This window comes from Suricata suricatta, chromosome 10, assembly GCF_006229205.1.
Source record: "Suricata suricatta isolate VVHF042 chromosome 10, meerkat_22Aug2017_6uvM2_HiC, whole genome shotgun sequence".
Classification (NCBI taxonomy): domain Eukaryota; kingdom Metazoa; phylum Chordata; class Mammalia; order Carnivora; family Herpestidae; genus Suricata; species Suricata suricatta.
The window spans coordinates 76,527,800-76,545,889 of record NC_043709.1 but is presented as its reverse complement, the minus strand read 5'-3'; the positions used below and the strand labels follow the sequence as shown (position 1 = coordinate 76,545,889).

Sequence of the window (18,090 nt, the reverse complement as noted above, 5' to 3'; positions counted from 1 at the left end):
TGCCTGTGCTACGGCCGCTCCCTGCAGGGCGAGTTCGTGCACGACGACGTGTGGGCGATCGTGAACAACCCCGACGTGCGGCCCGGGGCCCCGCTCCGCTGGGGCGTCTTCACCAACGACTTCTGGGGCAAGGGCATGGCCGAGAACACCAGCCACAAGTCCTACCGGCCGCTCTGCGTCCTCACCTTCAAATGCGCGAGTCCGCGGAGAAGGTGCGAGGCTGGCTTAAGGAGTTTCTGGTGCCTGCTGCCCCACGCGTCCGCTCCAGGCCCTCCTCCTCTCCCAGCTGTCCCCGTCACCGTGCTCCCTTGTCCTCTGCCCCACTTCTCTGAGCTTCTGGGGTGGCTCGGAAGCACGGGCCGGGGAGTTGGAACAGCTTCCCCAAGTGTATGCGCTCTCGGTGTACCTTTCTTCCTTCGATAGAGCTGGGAGCGGGCTGAAGGAGCCTCAATGCCACCTGCAGTCACCCTGCCCCCTCCCCCAAGTGAACCGCGTGAACCAGCCCTTGTAGGCCCGCTTCAGAGGGATGTGTGGAAAGGGTCAGGGTGAGGGGGCCGTTGTTTTCAGGGTGATTAATTTCTTAGCATCCTGTGGATAACTTTGGAGATGGGGGACCTTTGCGAACCTCTTTGAAGTCGAGTTCCATCTCTAGAGGAAGTGGGTGGAATCTGCCAACTGCCTGGGTTTGGGGGAGAAGCAGAGGTGTCAAAAACTGTAGAGTCTGAGATATTAGCCTTACAAGCAATTACCTTGCCACATTTAAAGATGTTAGTAAAGACAGAGCCTGGATCAGACAGAAAGCAATTTATCACCTTATTACTCAAGACAGAAAGCTCAGCAAGAGCTACCTGTTCAGTTGCTTCCCCTTGTCCCCTCCCAGAGTCCCATGGGGGTGATGCAGAGGTGACCTAAGTGGATGCTTCACAGAAGGTGGGTCTGTGTCACAACCAGTGAACTCCAGTCTTGTAGCAGTCATCCTCCCTACCAACCATGTCCCCAGAGGTCAGGAAACAAATCTGGTCTCTGTTCCCAAGGGAGACACTATCTCAAATATTCTTGAGAAGATAGTCTGGGATAAAAACTGTAATAAGAGGTACTGAAATGACAGAATTTCTCCCCAACAGAAAACAAGAGTGTACTCCGAACCACCTTCTAACCTCGGATGCCCTCTCTTCCTCCAACCTGACAAAACCACTAGAAATCAGTACCCTTCAGGCATTCCATACAAACTGATTTTTCCTTTAGAAATTTGGAGTTACTATTCATTTCTGATGTGAATAATGTGAATAATTTAATATAAGGGAAATCCAAAGGTTTTTAGGATGGAATATTCAAATTAAATGAGACCTAACACTTAGACCTTTCATTTTACAGAGAACATGAAAAAATGACTATTGTAAGTTATCTGCAAAACACGTTATATTACTCAGAGAAGTTTGTAATGAAGGGACACTGAGAAGTCATGCTTTTAGAGTCTGAATGTGGGGCGGCGGTAGGTGGACAGTGATATCTAAAAAAGGGGTCATATTTCTGGGTGAAGGGGCTTTTGTGTATATGATGTAAATAAGTCTGAGTTGTGGGAGGCTTATTATGAAGAAATCTTTCATGGGGCACCTTGGTGGCTCAGTTGGTTAAGCTCCTACTTCAGCTTCAGTCATGATCTTGCTGTTCTCAAGTTTGAGCCCCTGCATTAGGCTCTGCGCTGACAGCTCAGAGCCTGGAGCCTGTTTCAGATTCTGTCTCCCTCTCTCTTTGCCCCTCCCCCCTTGTCTCTTGTTTTAATAGTTAAAAACTGAGAGAGATTTAATTTTGAAAAGCAGCTTCTTCATTTAAAATAGCAAGAAGCTTTAATGAGAATTTTTATTGCTCTTCAAAAAAATTGGGCTGAGATTGCCTACCTGTGAAAGACTGAAGCTCCAGGCTTAAACTGAGTATTAAAGAATTGTTTTATACACATCTTTCAAAGCTGGTATTCTTTAAATGGTGAAGCTCATACTGTAGGTATTCTGTCATTTTGGGCTTTTTGTTTGTTTGAAAGCGTTCTGGTTTTCATTTGGGTGGCATTTTGTTAATCAGGATTCATTTTTCAGCTATTGTGGCCATATTTTTCAACTCATACAATAGATCATAGAATAATAATCTTCATAATAATGAACTGAGGCACTCCAAAAGCTTGAAGTATCTCCTACATGATCACAAATGAAGACTCTGCAGGTAGGAAGCTTGTATTCTAGGAAGAGGAGGCAAAGAATAAACAAATGTATAAAGAAATGGTAATAACAATCTATTGACCTCCTCTTCCAGACCACGAAGAGACTAAACAATAAGGTAGAAAAACACAGCAAGAAAGATCATGCAGAGCATGTTTCTAGAAATGAATGAAGGAATGACAGACAGGTACAACATAACAAGGGTGAGAGAGAGAGAGAGAGTGTTTGACTGTCTCCCTTGGGAATGCCCACCCTAGTGCTTCTTCCCTTCTATCTTGTATCGCAGCTTCCCAGTAATACCCCCACCTGCATTGGTTTAAACCATCTTGAGTCCCACCTTGAGCTATGTTCTCTCCCTCCTCCTGAGCAGAGATTTCTCTAATCATCCGCAAAGGCATTAAAACTCCACTCAGTTTATTTATGTCCTCTTCTCTGTGATGGAAAGGAGACTTCCCTATTGATTGGGATGATTAGAAATTCCTCAGGGAGACAAGGACACATTATGTCCTTCCTGTGTGTTAATGTGGATTTACCGGAAGCCTCAGGGGAGCCGTGTGATTATATGCACAGTTCCTGTTCTAGAAGCGTAACTATCTGCAGTGTTTACAGCGTACTGGCCCTTCAGAAATGGTCTCCAAGAGATTTTAAATAAATAGAAGTGAGTTAGATGCAGTGTTACTGAAGCATGTTATTTATTCTGGGTAGGCTGTCTGGGGAACGCTAACTTGAAGCTGTGTTGAACTTCCTTCACAAGGAGAAAGTTTTCCTGAGAGGCTTGCTAGAGACCAGGAAAGGATGAAGAAGGAGGGGCAGAGGAAGATTTCTTTGGCCTTTGGGGGTTTGTTTTTCAGTCTATAAAGCAGATGAAGATAGTGGTGGTGCTTTTACAAACACTCCAAGGCCTGGAATTAAAATTTAGGGACTGCTACCCTTAGAAACATTAGGATGGAGTGGAACATTAATTAAAATGAAGAGACATTTGGAGTATTTCAAGCAAGGCTTCTTGACTTGGGCTTTACAGTGTGGCCTAGGAGAGAAGAAGTCTTTGAATTACCTGAAAATACAAGCAAAATGCTGTTCATGTGAGCCCATGTGTATTCTTCTGGGGAGAATATTCTTAGCCTTCATCACACAAAGGGGTCTGTAAGAAGCCAGCTTGCTCTCTCATCCCCTTGGGCATGTTTGCTTTTATATTCCCTGATATGAGTCTCTCTTCCAGGGTTACAGTCTTCTTTTTATTTTAACCTGAGCTATTTTTCGAACAGAATTAAGAGAAAGATCTACTTTACCTAAAGCACTAGGTTTCTGAGAGTGTGAAGAAGATAGTAACTGTAAGAGTTGCCATGGGAGGGCAACTGAGCGGCCACTTTGCCGTGGAGAGCTGCGAGCACTGACAACCCCCACCTGCAAGCCTGGGATGACCCGAGCCATTTGGAAAGCACCAGCGGCCATTTTATTGCAGGTCAGATAACAGATCCAGGCGCCACCAGGACTGACGACCCCCACTCTCAATCTGGACTGTCTCAAACTGTAATGCCTCACCACGGAATTCCAGCATCCCCCTCCCCACCGAAGCGAACAGCCAATTGAATCCTGCCACCGTCCAAAGATGCCCCTACTTGGCTATGGGCCCACCTGGGCTCAAACCCGGAACTTCTGCACCCATAAAACACCTTGCTCTCCCATACCAGGCGCGACTTCCCTGACTCCCCGCTCCAGAGTCACGGAACCTCGCCCGGGAATTGCAGCCTCCAATAAAGGCCTTCTTGGCTCCATAACGTGGTCTCTTTTTCCTCCCATCTCTGCCTCCATCTATTAAATCTTACAGTAACGATCTCTTCTCCCCTTTCCCTTTGTTCTCTGTTCCCACGACTTTCCTTGTTTTCCAAACTGTGCTCCTGAGAGCTTTTCTGGGAAATGGTCCCCTCTCCTGAGAATGGCACCCTCTGGCCTCAGTGAGCTCACCAATGCCCTTCTTTTCTGGGTTCTTTTCTTTTTTTTTTTTCTTTTCTTTTTAATTTCTTTTTTTTTTTTTTAATTTGAGAGAGAGAAAAAGTGCTCAAGCTGGGAAAGGGGCAGAGAGAGAGAGACAGAGAGAGAGAATGAATCTTAAGCAGACTCCACACTCATTGCAGAGCCCACAAAGGGTTTGATCCACAACCCTGGGACCATGACCTGAGCCAAAATCAAAAGTCAGATGCTCAAATGACTGGGCCATCCTGGCACCTCTGGGCTGTATTCCAAGGAGGTGAATGGAATTTTACATGTAACAAACATTATTTGCTTTCATATTGGCCACAGTCAGAAGCCCTCTTGGTCTGTAAGGGATTGCTGTCAAGATTGTCAGGGAGAAAAAAAAATGTTTTTGCCCAACTACCTGGCCTATTCTAAAATGAGACACAAAGACTAAACCTAATAGAGTTTGAGATCCATAGAGTTGAGAAACAATTTCCAACTTTCAACTCAATATAATAATCATTATTTCATTCATTCAATATACTTTACTTTGGAACCTACTCTGTGCTGAGTATGGATTAGACAATGACAAACAAGACACAGTTTGAAAATTTTTGAAAAGTTTTAGAAATTGGTTAAGTGCTCTAATGGAGATCCATTCAGGATGATATGAGACCTGAGATATTTTGCTTTTTTTGATGCCATTTCAAGTGGGCAGTCACTGAGATTTTTGCCTGGATGTTTTTAGTTATCAAAATACCCATCCCAATTTTTATATATCAATTCTTTCTTTGAGCTGAATTGGTTACAAGTGTATTGAATATAAACACTCAAAATATCAGGCTGGTGTATTAATTGAGTGAAGTGAGGTTAGCATTGGGTAATACATTCAGCAATATTGAACACATGAAAATTCTTTCCTCTTTCAGGGGAAATATGCCTCTTTCCATTTTTCTTCTTGAGAAAGTCATATTGGCCAATGTTTTGATTTATCATGTTTAATAGTGATATAGACCCTGAAAATATTTCACTCTTCTCTTTACTGTGAGAAAAATATTAATGCATGAATAATGATACATGACAGCTTTCAGTTAGAAACACAAAAGGATTTACAGAGACTATGGCAAACCAGGAACATTTGCCTAAATGTATGCCCAGATAATCTGTGCAGGCTAGCCCAGTGTTGCTAGTTCTTCTGATATTTCACGAGAAGCTAGAAGTAATATTTTTTAAAATACAAAATCTGACTTTTACATGTTGGCATGTTAAACATAATAGCGAATCAAAATAAGTTCACAGACTAGACCTGGCCCTCGAACAGCCCATTTGGCACTTCTGAATAGACAATTGTCTTAGTAACTCCAAAGAGGAAACGTCCCCTTCGGGACATACTCAGAACAAACATATTCCTTCAGTATGTCATTCACTCATGCATTCATTCTTCCATCTATGTATTGATGCCAATATTTACTGAGTGCCTACTAGGAGCCAACCACAGTGCTAGGCATTCAGTATATAGATAAAAATGTGATGAAGACCCTCCCCTCACAGAATTTGTTCTTATTTCCATCTTTAATCTTCTCTATACTAAGCATTTTTTAAGTTTATTTATTTTGAGGGAGAGAGGGAGGGAGGAGCAGAGGGAGAGGGAGAGAGAGAATCCCATGCAGGCTCCATGCTGTCAGCTCAAAGCTGATGCAGAGCTCAAATTCACAAACCAGGACATCATGACCTGAGCTGAAATCAAGAGTTGGATGCTTAACCGGCTGAGCCACACAGGCGTCCCTACCCTGAGCCTTTACCACACACTTACAGTCTTGGAGAATGCTGTTTCCTCTCATAATCACTAGATTTTAATATTATTCTGGAAGACTTAGCCTGAAGAAGTGTACAACAGTGTTAATTTGGACACCACAAGAGAACTGAAGCTAAATTCTCTTCTCTGAGGATAGGGACCTTGGGTCATGTCCTTCTCTCCAGGGCTTTTGTGATTTCTGGAGACATCCCACCACATATGGGCCTTCCTGACAGAGGAGGGGGAGGTTGGGTTGATTCTCCCAGTAACCCCCTACCCTTTCCTTATCTCATCTTAGTGGGTGGTATAGCAGCGGGTTATTCACACCATGATCTAGTCTGGGTTAAGTCTCATTTCAGAGCAGATCTTACCCAGATTTTATTTTTTAGCCTCTTGTGGAAACATGATTACTTCCATTTATTTCAGTGGGAACAAAAATGGAGTGGAAAACAAGCTCTCTTTTATAGTCCAATTAAATTGATTTGTTATCCTATAGTCTAAGAAGTTAAAAATCCATAAGTTATAAGTTGTGATATGTCAGTGTTTAGAATTAGCATATGTCATCACCAAATTACAAATCTACCATAATTATATCCGAACATTCCAATGGGAATGAAAATGAAGTAGTCAACAAGGTCCCTGTTCTGTTCTATTTGGACTGATTTGTCAGAATATAGCTCAGAGTGTCTAAACTTCTGAAAATTGTAAGTTAGGTATGCAATCAGGAATTCCGTAACATTTGAGACTTTCACAGAAGGTGGTTGTTATATTCTGGGTGTTATTGGTTATTGGCCAATATTAATGGCCCTGCTTTTTAATTAACAAGTTATAACCAAATCATGTAATATACAGTGAAGTTGAGTAAATTTTATAACAAAGAATATAACAGGCTGTTTTTAGTAGAAAACAGGATTAACATACATATTATTAAAGTTAGTAAAGCTAAGCTTAAAATATAGGTTAAGTTGTATATTGATAGGCTAAGAGTTATTGTGATTGGCTTATAAACTACAAGAGAGAAAAAGAAAAGAGGAAAAAATGTTTAGTAACAAGGTGCTTGAGAAAGTCCTTTTTTTGATGTAATCACAATGTTGGCCCTATGTGTGTTGGTCTTGGACCTGGATTTCCCACATTCTTATCCATCCTTATAACTGAAGTCAGTATAAGGGAGGATATTTGTCGAACGCAGACTTTGGGAGGGGATCATGTTCTGACCTTGTCTTCTACTTCTAGTCTCCAATTTAGGCTCCACTTTCTTCAGACCAGACTCAGATGGACTATGTTTTTGACCTTGTATTCAATTCTTATCTCCAAATTAGGCTCCTTTTCTCCAGGCCAGACTCAAATGCAATTTTTGTGTTTTTAATCCCTTCAAGTCTATGTTTTGGGTCTGCAAGGCTCATTAAAGGAGACTTTTATCAAATATTTATAATGTTTTGATCCAAAATCTCTTATGTAGGGACAGGAAAATGTTTTTTCTTATGGGGTAACTGTGTGGGGAATATCGGTCTAATTTCGAATGTTGTAAAGCCTAATTGATGGCAACAGGCTTAATTTCCACATGAGCAGTAGTAGCAGAAGGAGATACCAGTTTCGCCTCTCATGGCAGGAGCTGTGCAAACGTCTGCCATTTCTTCACTGTAACTGTGTCATCCAGCAAGTCCGATGCAGCTCCCAGCAGTGACCCTCATTTCTTCTTTTTTTCCACATAGAAGAATGCTAACAATTTACTGATACAGTTTTAGATTCCACTCTGCAACTGTTAAACATCGTATCATTTATCAATTTTTTAAAAGATGCTTAGCAGCACCGAAGGCAATTGTACTTTGCTTCTCAGTCAGACCAGAAATAGAAATGGCTGTTTTCCCCAAAGTTTAACAACCTCAAATTGCATATAAATTTTTTGAACAAAAATCTTAACACTATTTGATTAATCCTTTTTAAGCTCTCTGATTTTTTTTAATCAAGATTCACAACAGACATTCATTATATTGTGTAAACCACGAGCTTAAAACAGGAAATGGAAAAGAAAAATAGTTAACTTGTCTGGAAAGTTGTTACAAGTTAACTTGTTGGAACGTAAATAGTGGCAGCAGCTACACAATGTTTGGAGAAGCACTGTGAACATATTTTCCAAGACATACTTTCAATTATTTGCTGTTAGGCATTCTGTTATAAATATTTCAAACATCTTTATTTCCTATGACAACCATTAGTATTTCTATTTATATTATCCTCCTTTAAGGAGGTTTAATCTACGAAATCAAGAAATGATTTGGCCACTCCCAACTCTATTCCAACCTGTAACTACAAAAGGATTCTACAATAGGATAAGCTTAAAATTTCCTTCCTTTCTTTTTTCTTTTCCAATTTATTTGTTTTTAAATTTATATCCAAGTTGGTTAGCATATGGTGTAACAATGATTTCAGGATTAGATTCCTTACTGCCCCTTACCCATGTAGCCCATTCCCCTCCCACAACCCCGCCAGTAACCCTCCATTTGTTCTCCATATTTGAGTCTCTTATGCTTCGCCCCCCTCCCTGTTTTTATATTATTTTTGCTTTCCTTCCCTTATGCTAATCTGTTTTGTATCTTAAAGTCCTCATAGAAGTGAAATCTGATATTTTTCTTCTAACTTATTTATTTCACTTAGCATAATACCCTCTACTTCCATCCATGTAGTTGCAAATGGCAAGATTTCATTCTTTTTGATTGCCGAAAAACACTCCATTGTGTATATATATATATATATATGTATGTATATGTATATGTATATGTGTATATGTGTATGTATATATGTATACATACACATATACACATATATACATATACATATATATATACACATATATACATCACTTCTTTATCCATTCGTCTGTTGATGGACATTTGGGCTCTTTCCATACTTTGGCTATTGTTGATAGTGCTGCTATAAACATTGCAGTGCATATGTGCCCCTTCAAAACATCATACCTGTATCCCTTGAATAAATATCTAGTAGTGCAATTGCTGGGTCATAGGGTAGTTCTTTTTCTAACTTTTTGAGGAATTCCATATGGTTTTCCAGAGTAGCTGTACCAGTTTGCATTCCCACAAGCAGTGTAAAAGAGATGCTCTTTTTCCACATCCTCGCCAATATCTGTTATTGTCTGAGTTGTTAATGTTAGCCATTCAGATAAGTTTGAGGTGGTATCTCATTGTGGTTTTGATTTGTATTTCCCTGAAGATGAGTGACGTGGAGCATTTGTTCATGTGTTAGTTGACCATCTGGCTGCCTTCTTTGGAGAAGTGGCTATTCATGTCTTTTGCTTATTTCTTCATTGGATTATTTGCTTTTTGGGTACTGAGTCTGATAAGTTCTTTATAGATTTTGGATACTAACCCTTTATCTGATATGTCATTTCTAAATATCTTCTCCCATTCTACTGGTTGCCTTTTAGTTTTGCTGTTTCCTTCACTGTGCAGAAGCTTTTTATTTCGATGAAGTCCCAATAGTTCATTCTTGCTTTTGTTTCCCTTGCCTCTGTAGACGTGTTGCGCAAGAAGTTGCTACAACCAAGGTCAAAGAGGTTTTTTCCTGCTTTCTCCTTAAGGATTTTGATGGCTTCTTGTCTTACAGTTAAGTCTTTCATCCATTTTGAGTTGATTTTTGTGTATGGTGTAAGAAAGGGGTCCAGGTTCATTTTTCTGCATGTCACTGTCCAGTTTTCCCAGCACCACTTGCTGAAGAAACTGTCTTTTTTCCATTGGATATTCTTTCTTGCTTTGTCAAAGATTAGTTAGCCACATGTTTGTGAGTCCATTTCTGGGTTCTCTATTCTGTTCCATTGATCTGTCTTTTCTTGTGCCAATACCATACTGTCTTGATGATTACAGATTTGTAATACAGCTTGAAGTCCAAGATTAGCTTTAGTTTTCTTTTTCAGGATTGCTTTGGCTATTAGGGGTCTTTCCTGGTTCCATACAAACTTTAGGATAGTTTCTGCAGCTCAGTTATAGAATTTTTTATTTCATCCTGACTAGCTTTTACTTCTTTTATCTCCACAGAAAGGGATTCTAATCTATTTTCAACTCCAGCTAGTATTCTTAATATCGTGATTCTAAATTCTGGTTCAGTCATTTTGCTTGTTTCAGTATTGATTAAATCTCTGGCTGTGGTTTCTTCCTGTGCTTTCTTTTGGGGTGAATTCTTTCATTTTGTCATTTTGAAGAAAGAAAAGGAATTAATAAGTTAAAAATTAAATTATAAAATTAAAAACACACACACAAAAAGTGAAATAAATTATGGTAGATCCTAGGTGTGTTTTGCTCTGGCTTCTGAAAGGAGCTTGACAGATTAAAGATAAAATGGGGGGGAAAAAGAAAAAAAAATAAAATATTTTAAAATTTGGGGAAAAAATGAATACAATGAAATAGAATAAAATGAAGTGAAGTAAAATAGAATTTGTAAAATTTACAAAAAAGTAAAAGATATAGTAGAAAAAATTAATGAAAATATTTTAATAAAAATTGAAAATAAAAGTAAATATTTTCTCTTTTTGTATTAAAGAAAAAGAAAACAAACAAAAAAGAAAAAAATTGAATAGATGAGCCAGGGAACAGACTGAAATACAATTGAAATTACATCGGTTTCCCTTAAAGTCAAACTATGAATTATTCTATAGTCAGTAAACTAAGCAGGCAGAGACTTTTGGTGTTTCTGAAGAGAAAAGTTGGCCCAGTTGGGCGGGGCTTAGTGTAACAGCTCCGTTCTCCACTAGATGGCGCTGCTTAGCTTACAAGGATGGATTGTTGTGGCACTTGTAGTTGTGTATGTGCATGCACCAGAGGGGTGAAAATGGTGTCACTCAGCTACCCAGTCTCTAGTATCGGAACTCTTGTTCTCCCCATCAGCAATTGCACACCGTCCTTTGTGTCTGGATTCCATCCACTCCTCGCTTTTATACTGTTTGTGACCAAGCCATCAGGTTGCCAGGTGGCACCTCCCTTCTGAGTTTTATCTCAGATGCGGTTGTGTTTCCTAACCCTTCACTTCTGAGGGACTGCGGCTTTGACCTGCTCAGAGTTCTGGGGGAGGGCCTCACCAAGCAATGGCTGGATGCCAGCTGCACCCAGGAACATTCATGGCACCGTGCTGCTGCCGATGTCCAGTGACTGCAGCTGCATGCCAGCTCGCCCCAGAAAAAGTTCACGCAATAGTGTAGCAGCAGCATTTCAGGGATTATGGTAAGTCACAACACACATCTGGCACTGGGCTTCACCTTTAAAGTCCTTGTTCAGCACCAGTGAATGTGTTTGTTCCCTGGGATCTGCTGGGACCTTTGGTTCTGTGGTGGCCCCATTGCCTCTATCATATGTCCTTCCAGCAGGGGAACTGCTTCTCCCCAGGTGGCCTGAGGACCTCGTTGTCCACTCCTGGGGATTTGCCTTTCCCACCAGACCACTGCCGGGTATCAAGCTGCGGAGTTTCAGACTCTGTGCTCCCCCTGTCTATAGAGTCTTAATGGAATTTAAACCCTCTCCTTTCTACCTTTTTTGTTCAGTCCCTGTGTTGGTTTCCACTTTTTCACTTTATCTCCAGTTGCTTTTGGGGTAAGGGTTGCTTTTCCCACCCCATCTCCATCCTGTCTCAACAAGCAAAAGAAGTTCCCTGCCCTCTGCGGTTTTTCTCCCCCTAGTTCATCTCTCCACACTGTATATTTGCCAAGTTCTGTGGTTCAGGTTGTGCAGATGGTTGTATTAATCCTTAGATCAGTTTTCTAGTTGTGCAGGATGGTTTAGTGTTGATCTGGCTGTATTTCATGTCCATTAAGTACAAACAAAAACTTTCATGCTGTTCTGCCATCTTGGCCCCTCCCTCCCACATTTCTTCTTAAACTAAAAGAATCTTCCACTTGACTTTTAGAAGTCTGGGCCACTGATGGGTGGAGGAATATTTCCATCCTATGGCTTCTTACCTTCCCTTACGCTCATTTTGTTTCTGGGGACCTGTACAATGCTGGTAAGAGAGATAGACATCATGGTGTTTGGAGTGTGTTTGGTTTATCATCTTCTTTCCCTACCTCTAAGCTAGAGAAATTTTTCTTTTCCTATTTTTATATTAAGTATCAGGAAGAATGTACAGAGACATAATCTTAAAACACTGGATTTCAAATTCTTATTAAAAATATAGTAATAAATCTTTTTTTCCAATATAATCTAATAGGGGACCCCAATGTAATAAATAATATTTATTTTTCTAGTACAAATGTATAAACTGAAAGTTTTAACATTTTATTCATTATAAAATCAATCAGTAAGAACCACAAAGGTTTTTTGGTGAAGAAAAAATTTGGAATTGAAAAATACCTGTTAGCTGCAAACTTGCATCTGTAACCAGTTTCAGTTTTTATTTTGGCTACACAGTATTGGGAAGGTTCTTGATTCACACAGATACTTGCAAAAGGTTTCTATAACTTACCACGAATTTCTAAATATTCATTACTTAGATCCAGACATTTGAAAAAAAAAGTTTTAAGGATTTTGGTTTCAGAGTTGTGTTCTTAAACATAAATACCAAGTACTTGGATTCTTTTTATCACAGAAATAATAGTAGAAAGTCCCAAACATTTATGATAGCTGCTATTATTTCTAATAAAATGTTATGGAAATGTATATTAGCTTCATTTTGTTGATTACTTCACAATGTATTTGTATATCAAAATTTCAGGTTATTATAATATATATAATTTTCATTTGTCACTTACACTTCTATGAAGCTGAAAAAATATTATCAAAATGTACCATCCTAATTTATTTAGTTATATCAAACCTAACTAGGCCTCCAGCAATACATGTATTCATGGATTAGTTGTGTCTAATTTTTGCCTCTCATGTGAGCCCAGCACATCTACGTTACATGTGTGTGTTATAGAAGTACGTAGCACATGTGTGTTGTGGCATGTACTCACCTGCACTACTTTACATGCACTGACATGGACAGACCTGAGTGGTGAAAAGAGCCAGAACTCTACCTTCCTCAATGGGGACACATTTTCATTTAGAGTTTACATGAAGACACTGAGGTTTGTTGAGTTTAAGTGACATGAGTTGACAGTGACCATATAGGCATGGATCTCCATCATTATACTGCAAGTCCTGGGCTCATTACACCTCTTTACAGCTTCTCCACGTGGATCCTGTGGCTTCTTGCCTGGTCATTTGTGGTGGCTGACTCAAGGCCTGTGTGGCCCTCTCTGTCAGCACCCCTAAAACTGCTAGCTTTATAGTGAGCAGTCCCCTGACTATGGTGGCCAGTGACCCTTGTCTGGGTCCACAGGTGTTGCTAACACCTGGCTTGTACAAGATGTTAAGTACAAAGGGCAAAAGAAAGGTGGTGGGAATGAGAAATAAGGAGCTGGTCCATTGCTCTTGCTGCGTCTACTGGGAGAGAAGACGATTCTCAGCAATCAGCCTATTGATGTTCCAGAAAATGTCAACAACACTCTGAAGGGATGCACTGTTGTTGGGAGGGACCCCAACCCTGCAAGGGACTTGGGTCCCATGAGTGTACAATTCAGTTTTCTTGGAAAGAAAATAAAAAAGTTGACAAATGGTGGGAAAACAGAAAAGAACTGTTTTCTTTTTGGGCTACCTGTAGTCGTATATAGAGCACGTTCAAAGGCATCACACCAGGCTTCCTTTACAAGATGAGGTCTGTATATGCTTATTCCCCATCACCATTGTTATTCAGGAGAATGGTTCTCTTTTTGAAATTCAAATTTTCTTGGGTGAAAAATATATCTTCAGGGTTCAGATGAGGCCACATATTGCTTGTTCTATATATCAAGCCCAGATAGCTGAGATAATTCTTGAAGGAAATGACATTGAACTTGTATCCAACTCAGCTGCTTTGATTCAGCAGGCCACCACAGTTAAAAACAAGGATTTCAGAAAAATTTTGGATGGTGTGTCTATGTTTCATCAGCACATTGATGAGTAAGTTCTCCAGCCAGCTATAGAAGCAGCAAGATGCCAAATAATTTTTCAGACTTATTTGTGATATTTTAAGGATGGAATAAAAGCTGTATTGATTGGGACTTTTTCTTTCAAAAAGGGAAAGGAAAGGAAAAAGAAAAAGGAAAGGAAAGGAAAGGAAAGGAAAGGAAAGGAAAGGAAAGGAAAGGAAAGGAAAGGAAAGGAAAGGAAAGGAAAGGAAAGGAAAGGAAAGGAAAGGGAAAAAGAAAAAATAGGGTAAAGAAAAAGAACTTGGCCCCCTTGATGGGAGCAGTGAGCTGGGATCACCGGAGGCTTGTGAGGATGACACCTCCAGGACTACCCAAACTCATGACGCTGGCTCCCAACAGGTGAAGACATGCACAACACCTGTTTTTTGTGGTAATTCAGTATGAGCATTATGTGTAATTTTGACTTTCAAAGATCCATCTTGTATCCTGTGTGATTTGGCTTCAGGCAAAAGATCACAGAAGGAAAGTTCTTGTGTTTATCACATGCCATAATCACATGGCTGTCTCATAGCTGAAAATATACCAGTGAGAAGCCGCACACTTTGCCCTAAGCTCATTTTCCTCATCCCCAGATGCTGCACCCTCTTCAGGTGCATCACCCAGCCTATACTTTCCTTACAGCCTTCTTAGACCCTCTTACTCCTTCCCGATGCGGTATCCTTGGGCAGGTACTTGTGGTTTGACAAGAAGGCAATGTGACAAATAATAATTATCGAAGACACCAGTCATTAAGCCTGTTAGGACTGATGACATCAGTAATTAAGCCTATTAGAATGCCACAAACCACACATGAAACTCGGCTGATACTTTTTAGTCACATGTTCTATTCATATAAGAACTGTATTTAGTAGTGTATTTTCATTTTTAAAAAATAAGCATATGCATTTTTACCTGCAGTTATTAATGACAAGAATGGTGAAGGCATATTAGAAGTTTAAGCACATACTGCAATTTTCTTCCCCTATTAACTCCATAAATAGCAGTCATTTGATGTGCAGACTTTTAAGTTTTTAATGGCAGTAATTATAAGGCCTTATCTCTTTTGAACTTTTTCTTTGTTGCAGCTGATTTATTCTCCTGCCTTGTTAGACTCACAATTTTATCCTTAAAAAAAAAAAAAACTTTAAAATTTTCCTGACTTTATTCTCCTTGTCATGAAGAAGATAGACGTGCTATTGAATGGCAACGTGCTGAGACGAGTCATTACATTCTGATCACCTTCCTGCCATGGCATGTGATCCTTGGAGACCTTTGAATAGACCTTGGCACTCTGTCATTTCTCTGTAAATCCAGGAGAGTGAAACTGAAGCAAGAAGTCCCATTATCACTTTGACTCAAGCTTGCATTTGACTGCAAAGGCCCAGGAGTAAGAGCCGTGAGTCAGAGGACCTCTCCTTACCTGGAATGAGAATGACTTTCTTCTCTTTAGTCTCTGCTAATGCAAGTAATTGCATCGTCTGCCTTACTTTTCAGAGACGGACCCCTATTCCCCTCTGGCGTCCCACATCCTTCTTGTATCCACCTTGTCTCTGCTTCCTAATTTCTTTCTGCTTTGCCTCACTGACAGCAGAAGGATGTGACAAGTGACTGCACATGTGCTCTCTAATTTGGTCTGGCCAGAGCTATTTTAATGTCCCCGTTAAACCTGTCCCCACTGAAGTCTCATATCCTCTGGTCTCAGAGCTCTACAGCCCCCACTGTTACCTACACTCCTTTGTCTTCTCCATTCTGCCACTGTTGAACTAGGCAGTTTCTCAAAGAGGATAATTGTCTCTTTTGTTCTCTGAATAATCCTTCTTGACCTTCTTCATAATGAACTGGCACAAGTTTTATGGAAGGGATATTACTGCCAGTATCTGGTTTAGAAGGCCTATAACTCATAGTTTCAAATTCTGTGCTCTTCAAAACATTTGATGCTTACATCCAGCAACTCTACATGATGTTGGGGAACATCATCAAAAAGAAGTGACTGTGGGCTGGGCCCGGGGAACTCAGAGGCTTCTCACTCCCTCCTCTGTCCTTTAAGGTGCATCCCACTTGCCTTTCCCTCTCCTAGAGGCTGCTCCAAGGCCATGGCCTCCAGCTGGCGATATGGTGCTAAAAACACCTGCAAGACGTATGTAACTGAGCCCACTTAGGGCCTCTTTATAAACTTTTAAGATTTAGAGGGTGGGCACGGGGCTCCATTCGTCTTGCTTCTAGTCCAAGACTAGCCTCATATATAAGTTCTCTTTGCTATCATTAAAACTGTCAGGTGCCAGCCTAGAGTGGCCTTTTTCTTTCTTCAGTCTCTCCCTGCCCTCCACGTATGTGGGCCAATTGCAGAATATACCAGGAAAGCCCCAGAGACGACTGTGACCCATTGGAAGCATTCATTCATTCAAAATGTATACTGTGTGTCTGGCACTTTACTTTACTGGACATTAGGAATAAAGCCAAACACAAGGAAGATATAATTCCTGCTTTCAGAGAGCAGACATCACATAGTAGTTACAGTAGAGTTGATTGTAATTGTGATAGGTGCTGCAGAGGGAAAGTTCAGAACGCCATGAAAGTATATCACAGGGAGACTGGCCAATAACAGTCCGTGTTTCTGGAATGCTGACAAGTACCACCCAAGTCTCACACCAATCCTGTGACACAAGGGCTGTTATTATTTTCATTTTACAGAGGAGGAAACTAAGGCTTAAAGAATAAGCAGCCCAAAGTGAGCCAGCTGATGAGGGATATAGCCAGGGTTTGGACTCAAGTTTGTGTGACCCTATAGACTATGTCACTAATCTGTGTGCATGCCACCTCCCGTGAGAGTTACACAGGACAAGAGTCAGGAGACCTCTTAGCACATCTACTGTCAAGGCTTATATCTGTGCCATGAGACAGTTATGTTAGATCAAATGTTTTTAGTGTATGGGGCGTGAGCATATAAAAGGTAGTAAATTTTTAAGATGTCCATCTCATAGATGGTGGATCTAGACGGGCTCAATGACTTCTTTGACTAAAAGAAAATGACAGAAGGTTCTTGTGGTCATTTCTATTCATTCCACAATGCACTGGAAGCTTCTACTTCCTGCCTGTTGGAATGCTCATTCTGAGGGAAGTCAAAGAGCAGGTTAGAAGTCTGAGCACCTGCGATTGCCTTACTATGGGAAGGCTGTGCTGAGGAAGAGAGATACCCACCCTGCCTCAACTGTCACAGCCATCACAGCCCAGACACAGACAAGAGAAAAAAACCATCTTGGGCATTCCAGCCCTACCAGATTCAACAAGGAGAAAAGTTGAGGAAACAAGTTGACAGGAAGAACCAAAGCCCGAGGCATGAACAGCAGGCATAGCTATTTGAGCCACTCCAGTTGAAGTGCCAGTCATCGTGAGACAGACACAGATCGTTGCCCCTGTGTCCAACCTGAAGCGCTAGCTCAGCACCATGGGCCTAATGAAATGCTTGGTGTTTCATTCCACTAGCTTCAGGGCTGGTTTGGTATACAGCAGAGAATCTCCTTTGAGAATCTAATGTAAGCAAAATTGCCATATGATAGTATTATTTAGAAACATGGAAGCAAACACCTAGAAAAAAAAAACCAATGTGGAGGTTCCTCAAAAATTGAAAATAAAACGATCATATAATCCACTCTTCCACTTTTGGGTATTTTTCCAAAGGAAATGAAAACACTTATTTGAAAAGATATAGGCACCCCAATATTCATTGCAGCATTATTTCTGATGGCCAAGACAGGGAAACAACGTGAGTATCTAGCAGTAGATGAATGGACAAAGAAAATGGGAGAAGCATGATAGATAGATAATAGGTAGAAAGATAATAGGTAGGTAGATATATAGATAGGTAGAGAGATAGATAGATGATGGAATATAATTCAGCCATAAAAAAGAAGGAAATCCATCTACTTGTAACAATATGGAATGTGCATGAGGGAATTTGCTAAGTGAAACAAGTCAAAGAATGACAAATATTGTATGGTTTATTTATATGTAGAATCTAAAGAATAAATACATTGGGCTGTCTGGGTGTCTCAGTCAGTTGAGTGTCTTGGTTTTGCCTCAGGTCATGTTCCTAGGGTCATGGGATCCTGTGTGGTGCTCTGTGCTAAGCATAAAGCCTGCTT

At 40.5% G+C, this 18,090-nt stretch overlaps 1 pseudogene; it reads left to right on the top strand.

The window, feature by feature from the left end:
* LOC115305252 overlaps positions 1-13,944 on the top strand; it is a 14,316-nt pseudogene extending 372 nt beyond the window's left edge.
* Positions 13,945-18,090: the final 4,146 nt, after the last annotated feature.